The sequence below is a fragment of the Amblyomma americanum genome, chromosome 6 (genome assembly GCF_052857255.1).
Source record: "Amblyomma americanum isolate KBUSLIRL-KWMA chromosome 6, ASM5285725v1, whole genome shotgun sequence".
Taxonomy (NCBI): domain Eukaryota; kingdom Metazoa; phylum Arthropoda; class Arachnida; order Ixodida; family Ixodidae; genus Amblyomma; species Amblyomma americanum.
The window spans coordinates 80,706,552-80,716,541 of NC_135502.1; positions in this window are offsets into that span (position 1 = coordinate 80,706,552).

Below are 9,990 nucleotides of genomic sequence, written 5' to 3' on the forward strand. Positions count from 1 at the left end.
CTTTACATGGAGGAGAAAGAAACCGTGCCAGGCTGTACTTTGTTACCTAAGCTTCAAGTCTACTATATTGAAAGCCGAAAACGAAATGTTGGCATGATCGACGGATGTAGCACTGCGGGAACCACGGTATTTACTCACGTAATGAACGCGCTAACAATATGTACGCATCCCCTTCTTTGACTGAAAAAAAACACCTTTTATTTCCTCGCGTAGATGATGCACCCAAATAAATTTGGACAAGCAATCTTCTGCTGACGGTAGTGAATGCCAGCAGGCACCCTACTGTAAACCAGAGCCGCTACTCAGCGCTACAAAAGCGACATCTTTTTAATGTCAACAATACCTATCCCTACGAGACGAATAGACAAAAAAAAATGTTCCACGTGGAATCCAAGAACTAATTAAAACCTTGACTGGTTACAAACGGCTTCTCTCTTCGACCTGCGATACTGAGAATTGTAGCAACTTACTGCGCTTGGGCTTCGCGCTGAATTCTGGGAGTTGTGCTGGAGTAAAGTCTAGTTGCGCTCTCTTTTCGCTGCATATGTGCCCCGCTACGCGAGTCATAGGTGCGCGTTAAAGATAAGTTCTGTGCACTACGTTCTAGTGCACTACGTTCTAGTGCACGAAAATTATGCTAACTAGCGCGTTTAGTTTTATTTTCAAGGCGACGCGTACGGGATGAATTTTTTAATCCACTAGCTTAATTTCGGTCTCGTTTTTAATCCTTCCCATTTTGTCTGCATATTTTCCCCGCGCACTGAACGCACCCAGGAAATGTTCACAGATAGTTTAGGAAAATAAAATGCGTTCATTATGCCAAAATATACGGTGTACTTTTGCACTGATCTCCGTAGAAGTATCCAAGAAACTGTGAAGCTGTAAAAGAAGCACGTAGGTCCCTCAGTTAATATTTGCTTAACATTTTACAGCTTGCCGACCAATACAGAACATAATGAAGTTACAAGGCGAAAGAGTAGTGACGGAAGAAATTATTGCTGACGGAAGAAATTATTGATGTCTGAAAACAGTGTCTGCTGCCTAGAAGACATAGACCAGGTGGCCATTTTTGTTCTTGGATTTTTACGTTAGAATTTATTGCTTTTTTGCATGGCCTTCTTTTGGCGATGCAAGTAATTTTACAGTTAATAGAATTATAAAGCTGTTCCGTCTGAAATAAGCTTTCGGCACTCATAAACGTGACTACTTTGTTTCACCTTAATTTTAACCTCGTGTTCACCTGAATGGCTTCCTCCTTTAAGCTTAATCGCTTACATGAGTCTGATGTTCCAGCGTGTGAAAAAAAAAATTGCTCCTTTGACCCACATGCATTCATCCTACATTACTTCGTTTCAGGTGATATATTCGTCGCCAAGTGCTCGTATTCCACTGATATTCCAAAAATATAATCGCACATTTCTGCTAACAAGCCTTCATGCTGGGACAACTCGCGAATGATTTGTGAAAAGGTGCCACTCCCACCTCAGTACACTCGAAGAATCTAGCTGCAAAACACCCTTTAAAAAAATTGGAGCGCCAAATAGCAGTTACGTACATCGGTTAACCCATGAGGGTATTCGCGGAGCCAAACATGAAAAAATGTTTGCGCGAAACACTCGTTGGAGGGAAAGGGAAAAGGTATTAGACTAAAGCTAGACGTAGTCAAGTCGTGCCTCATTAATCCTTTAGGAATTCCCTATGCGACACCAAGATGCCCCTGAACCTTTCCTTGTCACATTGCTGCGTGTCGAGAAGTTTAGCGAAGCATCGTTATGTTCAAGCAGCCGTGCGACAGGTTTCTTTCAAATATACTGCAGAATATTATACCCAACAATGAACGATAACCCTAAAGCTTGTCCTAAAAGAATGACGTATTGATCATAAGCCTTATAAAAGGCGTACCATCGGGATCAAATGAAACGCTAACAACGGAGAGCGTAGCCTGTTTACGCATTTTGCCAGTCATCATCAAATTTCGACGCGCTCATACGGTTTGCAATAGTTTTGGTTCTGTTTTCTTTGGCGTTCGTTTCCTCGCTTTAACACTCGATCGCCACGTGCGTTGTTGACACAGACCGTAACATGCGCAACGCAATACTGCTGGCGGCCACGGCTGTGACCCGCGAGGGTGAAGCGAGCGTTCTTAGCTCCCGGGCCAGCAGCGCTTTGACTCTGCTTCCATCATCGCCCTGTTATCAGAGCCTGGTGGTGCCGCGAGCAAATAAAGGTCGACCGTTGCGCGTGTATTAAGAGGTTCACGACACTTAGATCGCGCAACGCCGCTACCGTCCGCTTTACCTAAACGAAAAATCAAACGTGCACAGAAGTTCGTACTTTCTCCGTCACAGAAACAAAAAGAAGACTGTCCACGGTAAGTGCAAGGATTTGAGAAAACCCAGCACCAGACTTCCAAGACACACTCAGGGAAGCCTTGCCGAGATTTCGGTGAGGTGCATTCGGCAAGAAATGTGAGGCTGATTGACGAAGCGTCAAAACTTGGCGAAATCGCCTCCAGCAGACCCACAGCTGCCATTCGTCGAGGAACGCTGCCGTACAGCGAGCCGCAAAGTGCGAAGCGCGTAGGCAGCACCAATCCTCTTATAGAGCGGCCCACAGAGCATCCTGGGAGCCGCACTGGAATGGCCGCCCCGAATGTGCCTTCTTTGTACCAGCCCGCACATTTTCGCATATTTTTATGGCAACACCTTGCGGAGACAGCTCCAACAACATAACTCCTAGCTGGTCCCGCAGGCATGTCACTTATTTGGCCAAGTGTATGGGACTGCGGTCATGCTAGAAGTAGTACAGGCCGTCGGGGAATGGGCCGTCGAGAAGATAAGGCAAAACGACGGCCCCTTGATGGCGTCGCGGTAAGCTGCAGCGTTGAACAAGCCGTGCAAGCGAAACAGCGGTCCAAGAATATTCTAGGACAGCTCCCACACACTTATGGTGCGGCGGTCTGTGTTTACAACGCGTCGAAGATTCAGGAACTGAAACCTAAAGAAAGAAAAATAACTGAGAATTCCGTGGCTTATGATGTAATTTGCTATCACCAGGTGGCGAAAATGCCTACGAACGATACACAAAAAACACACAGATAGGGGCCTAGTATCGATTCCGTCGTAATATTAAATATGATTGTACTATTGTTTTCGCTTCGCAGTTCTGCATATGATGACCATTGCATTAAAGCAATCGCGCCACAAATATGACGAAGCTGACATGCACACATGGAAGGAAACACTAACCTGGTGTTGTGGGCGCTCCAAATTCGCTGAAGCTGGTCCAAACGTGTTGAATACGTTGTCTAGTCAAAAAACATCACGCAGTGCCAGTTCTCCGTAGTCCATGACGCGTCGTCTTGTATTCCTATTTGCTTTTGAAACCGCAGGATCCTGCGGCGGAACACGGGTTCGTAGAGCAGTCTTGTGCAGACAGCGTCCAACAGTTGACCTGCTGTCACACAGCTGAGAAGTGCACTTTATCTCACGGGCCAAAATGTTGTTCGGTGCGTCTGCTGCAGCGGCCAAATTAAGTAGGGCTTGATGCTTGCCTTTAACCCTCCGTCTGTGCCCACAAGGCAAGTTTCCGAGCCGTACCTCATCACGAAATGCCTGGCAAATTCTGTTAACTGCAGACAGTGGACGACCTGTTTCCTTCGCATATGGCATGTTGCTACAAAGCGTGACGGCAAAGAGAAACTATTTGCGCTCTTCCGTAAGCCCGGCATTGCCCGTTTCAAATGACGCTCGAATGTTCGGTTGCAGTGTATTTAAGCTTCAGATCTCGTGGCGATAAAGCTGGGCTCACTACCAGAAACAAGCGATCGAGGAACGGCCCCGGTGGACATCGACCGTAACCTGTTCGGTATTTTGAACTGTCCGCATTGCAACCAGACGCTGATAACGCGGCGATGATTGAAGCAAAATCAAAGCGCACCAGGCCAGGCAGATAAAAGCGCACGCTGCACACAGGCAGACCACAGTCGCCAGCGCTGCAGTGGCAGAGAGAAAACAAACGTCAAAGAAAAAGGCAGCAAAACTGTAGCAAACCGGATCAGCGCGCCTATCTGTCATGTCGGGCAGACAGCGGAAAACTGGACTTTGGCCACGCTCTCCGCTGTTCGCATTTCATTCGACGGCGGTAGTATACCATTCCTACTCGAAAGTCTCAGGTTTTGCTCCCGTGCCCGAACGGTAATTTTCAGCGCCAAGTCTCCCCGACAGATGCGCTCCCTGCTATTTGCGGTCGCGCTCTTGTGAAAAATTGACGCAACGGCTAAGCCAGGGTAAAGCCTAGCCCGCATGGAGCGTTTTTCGCATTCGAAAACGCGTCTCGCATTACACGCACGCGACCGCGACGTAAAACTTGAACCATCACGGTGTCAAGAAAAGGGCGCAAGAAGCGGGCGGGACAAGCCTCTATGATAGCGCAAGTTCTTAGGGCATGGTCACGTGTTTCACATGCGCCTATAGCTTTCGCATGCGAAAACGCTCCATGCGAGCCAGGCTTAACAGGGCAGCTGGTTGTCAGCTCGAATATAGTTAGACACGAAGTCGGATGCGCTTCTTGCAGGGAAGAGTGAGAAGCCGGCAGTAATACCGGGAGGTCATCGCGAGGTCAGAGACGCTTACACAAAGAGCAGACGGATTGTGCCCGAATATTTTGTACAACACCTTCTCGACTATTTCGGCTTTCGCTTGCATTTAGGGCCTCCGTGTTTACACTTGTGCTGCACGTACTGTTAGCGTCTTGACGCTCAAACCGTCCTAGCTTCGGCCGCAAGAACCACATGGTCGTCACGCCACATCTTCTTTGCTGCGGTTTCGGCGGCACGCCCTGCGGGGTCTCGACGCTGACGCCTGTTGGCATGGCATTGACACCAAGGAAGCCGCGTCGCATAAAGTAAACCCCACTGCATAATCTGGCTTCGGGCAATCTGCTTGTATTGCAATGAACGTAAGTATAACAGATGTAAGAGTTCCAGAAACCATAACTCTCGTCGAACTACCACCCTGGACACGCCACCATGTACGTTATTTGGACCTTAGCGCCGTCCCCAGCATCTGGCTCGCAATATGGACTAACTGTTGACGGCCAAAAGCAACTTCACTATAGGTTGATCACTCAATTTTCCACAAAAAAACCTCATTGCTGTATTTAACAGCTGCACGAATCTCTCGAATGTGGGCCTCAAAATTTTCAAATAATTTAATTACAGTATATTTTAAACTTACAACTGAACTGTCTATTAATTAAAGATGTGTGTGTGTGTGTTCTGGGGATGTAATGGTGCATAAGCAACTAAGGCTACCATGTGTCAAACAAGGGGTGGAAAAGTAATTTGTTCTAATATAAGGCTATGATTATTTAGCGTGATAGTTTGTTTATAACATTTCGCTCTTCGACAAAACTGAACGGAGTCGAAAAAAACATTCTCTCCGACGAGTAAGCAGTGGTGGAAAGGAATTAATGTCCATAATGAGCTTCCAACTTGGCGGGGTAGAGAGCGCAAAGAATGCCTCACAAAAGCCATCCCATTTTCAAATTGATGTGTTTAATTTGTCGATAATGGATGACAGTTTATCAAAAAGAAAAGCGTACAATTAAGACGCGTACAAATGGGTTTGCGGAATTCCAATTGGCAGACTGGCCATAGTCTCTAAAGTCGTTCGGTTTCAGTGAGCCGTCTAGCTGGAATAGTCCAGGCATAACATGCATAGATGATGTGCAGTCCGCTGGTCAAGGTCGGCAGTAGACACGGAAGATGAGTCATGGTGAGCGCCTCGATGGCGTCCACCGGAGGTCGACGTGCCCCCATCCGTCGTGTGCCTGACTGACGCTCTCAGCCGCAGTGCATTTCACTGTGGCCACCAGATGTGGCGCACCAGCAACGCCAGCAATAAAACAACGGTGCACCGTTGGCCGGGTGTTCCCACTGAGGATGAGTCATGGTCAGCGCCTCGATGGCGCCATCGTGATCGTGAGGTGCATCATTCTGCGTTGAGCCTGGCGCGACAGTTGTCTCAGCAGCAACATGCTTCCCTGCGGCCATGAGATCTGACGCATGCTTCTTACTCTGCTCCGACGGGGCTTGGCGACCTGAGGAATTACAGGGTGAGCCGTTGCTCAAGCACGCGCTACCAGGACTCGATGGCGTAGGCCTAGAATCTCCGGGCGTGGTAGCTTGCGTGCCACGATGGATTTCGCAGACCATTGCTGTGTTCTACTGAGTTACGCTCCGTGAAAAGATGTAATCGTTGCTGTCCAGGAGTCAAATACCGTATGCACACACCGAGGATCGGTCAAGCCTCGGGAGAGCTGGCAAGCTTTGTTTGGCAGAATGTGGGCTTCTGCCTCTTCGCTTTCTACCTCTTCGAGGTTAGGGGGCTTGTAACCACTGCAGTGTCGCCCCCTGTAAGGGAAGATTAAACAGTTACAGTGTGGCTGATTCGTAATATTACAGGGATACGGAAGCTTACAAGATGCTCCAGAAGCAAGACAAGTGCTAAACGCGCGTGGCGATCCATACCATTTTGAAAGGAATTACTCAACGATTTTATTCATCGGCGTTAACCACAGGGAAACGGACATGGGACCTGCCGAAAGAGTCGGGAAAAAATCATATTTGTTGTACAGAAAGCATAGGAAAATGAGCATGAAAAAACAGAGTTTATGAAGTGACATTAACAGCTTTGACATCTCTCTTTCCGCTCAAGAACCACCGGCGATAGCCCAACAACGACTCCGCGGTTTGTGAGCTGTCCTGGTAAAAGAGGTGAGCCATTCTACTGAGAACCGTGGAGCAGTAGGCTGTGACCCATGATAGAGAAAGAAAGGACCGATACAATAGGACTACGCATGCAGAGACGAGAAACCATCTTCGTAGACATTCCCAGGCCAGAGCCAGGATTGAATCGTAAAATTGATTACACGCTGCCCACGGCCCAGAAACACGTCGCGCCCACTTTCAGCCTCCCTCCGCCGTGCTCTCGACTGCTGGGCCTTGTGGCGCTATCCTGGCCAACGCCCTTTGGATTGAAGTTTCATTCGTACTGTGCATATTGTCGGGAACGTCGGCTCGGTTGACGAAGTGTGGCTCTCATGCTGGACTCCACGTGCTCCTGCTGTTGTGCTGTGCCTGTGGCTATTAATTGTACTCGAATATCTCTTTACCTTCTCATAAATATATGACACTGCAACATCACAGTGGGCGAGATCTCTCTTAGGCCAACACAGGACTCCGCAGCATACTTTATCTACCCACTTGTTTATCTACTACCTATTGTTTTATACAAAGTGGAGAAATAATTTTTACAGGTCTTTGTTTGCTCAGTATACGACAGAGGCCTGAAACGAACGATCCCCACGCTCAGCCAGTTTACACGTTGCTGCTGTTGTGTGTGTTGTTTTTTCTTAGCCTTGGAGCCGACTGGCCAGCCCTGGACTGACTCGTGATGTGAGGGCACGGGTTTCCGTTTTCCTTCCAGCCTTTGTGTTGAGCTGTGGATTTTTTTTTTCTCCGCCTCTGGTTTTAAAAAAAACACCTGGATGATTCTTACTAAAACTCCCAATGAAATTTTCGAAACGGTAGAGAAGAAATCTTCCGACCACCCCTGGTGCCAAGATTGAAAAACGGTTGCATGCTTCTGATTCATGCAGTCTCTACATACTGGCACGGGAGGTCCAGATCATTTGCCAATAATGGCGGGTCGACTGAGACCCCGAGACCCCCCTGGGTTTAAACGCTGCCGCGAGTGCTCCTCGCTCCTTCTTCCTGTTTGCGGTAATCAGCAGCTTTCTAAATAATGCGTAGTGAAAGTTTATGCCGCTCAAAAATTGAGGACCTAGCGTGCGTAGCGCGTCAGGTAACATACATGTGCAAGGAATTTTAGAAGCATAAATTAGGTAGCGCCACCAAGCGGCTGAAGTAAATATTACTGTGTGGGACTTTGGGGAGTTCCGCGAAGTGGCGCTGCTAGTCCGAGAAAGAGATCTAAATGTGGTGCCGTTCGGTGCGACTATGAACCAGCGGTGCGCGTTTGGAGCTGGTGTTATGGAGCCGGCGTGTCAGCGTTGTCTAGCGGTGGTAAGTTGCAAAACCAAATGATTTGTAATTGAAGACGAGGTCTGCATTGTGGTGCAATGCGCTGCGTGGTCTGACCCTACAAGTCACTCTTGCGGTATAAACGGTCCAAAACACTACACTTCAGTAAATAATACACGAAGTTTCAACGGTCTCTCTTCAAAAAAAATAAAAGAAAAACAGCTAGAAAGGGAAAAAATTAATCAGTTAAAAGTAGAGTTGCCCGAACATTAAAAATTTTCGAACGCCAATCGCTAACGAATATGAAGGAAAAATGCCTTCGAATACCGAATCTATGTCGAATATCTCTCCAGTATGAAAAACATTTTAGGAAATATAAATAGCAAAATTTGCTGCCATTAATGTTTTATTTTAATTGCCTATGTCGTTTGTGACCGAAATCAAGAAAGCCAAACTGCATGAGCACCATACGAATAAAAAAGGACGACTTGCACAGAAATGTCCACTGCTTGACTCATCACCAGCCGGACGGCGCCCACTGCAGGGCGAAGGCCTCTCCCATCTCTCAGATTGTACCCATTGTATCCGGGGTTCCGGGGTTAGTACCCGGCAGTACTGAGGTTCGAACCCCGCACCTCCCGCATACGAGGTGGATGCTCAACTACTTGGCCACCGCTCCTTTTTTTTCTATTGGGCTAGGTCTGCACTGCGGTCCCACCTGAGTTCCAGCGAAAGAAGTTTTACTTAGTCACGAGGTCATCAATGTCTGAAAAATAGTCTCTGCTGACTAGAATACGTACACCAGTTGGCCTTTTTTTTTACGTTATAATTTACTACAGTGTACTTGCATTCTTTTTATGAGCTTGTGAGGATTTGTAGCTATTGTAAAGATAATTATAAAGCACTTCCACCAGGAATATCTTTATGGCGCTCATAAACATGATTACTTTGTTTCGCCTTATTTTTAAGCTTGCGTTCAGCCTAATGGCTAACTTCTTTTAGCTTAATCGCTTATGTAAGTGTGATCTACCAGCATGTGAAAAAAGAATAGCTCCTGTTACTATATGTATTCACCCTTCGTTACCCGGTTACATATATGCAGTATTAGACGGCAAGAGCTCATATTCCATTGGTATTCAAAAAACATTTGCATATTTCTACTAACGAGCCTTCCAGGTGGACTTTTGACACCAAAAGAAAAAAGCTTGGTAAAGGGTCAGTTACTACCGCGGACACAAAGAGAGATCCCTCCCCTGCTGCGACCGGTGGTCATTGATTAAGATGTTGCACTTGTGAAAAGGTCCCACTCCCACCGGTTAGCTACCGGTTAGCTCTTGTGGGTATTCGCGGAGCCAAAGACGAAAAAATATTTATGCGAAATACTCGCTGGGGGGAGAAGGAAGCAGCAAGTAGACTAGAGCTAGACGCACAGTCAATGCGAGCCCCACTAATTCTTTGGGAATTCCCTTCACGCCAACAAGATGCCGCGCCATTTTTCCTTGTCACATTGCGCGTGTCAAGTCGTTTAGCGAAGCCTCCTTGTGGTCAAGCAGTCGTGTGACAGGTTTCTTTCAAATATACTGCACAAAATTATACTCAGCAATGAACAATAACAATAATGCTTGTCCGGCAAGAAAAATATGCAACGAATGTAAGTTTTACAATAGGCTTCAAATAAAACGCGAACAACCGAATGCGTGGCCAAAAGCCCAGTTTACGTCGTCTGCCTGTCATCGTCAGATTTTGACACACCCACGCAGTTTGCGATAGCTTTGGTTCTGTTTTTTTTTTTTTGACGTTCGTTTCCTCGATTTGCCACTCGATGGCCACGTGCATTGTTGCCACAGAGCGCAACCTGCGCAGTGCAGTACCGCCATGGCAGCCACGGCTGTGACCCGCGAGGGTGAAGCGAGCGTTCTTAGCTCCCGGGCCAGCAGCGCTTT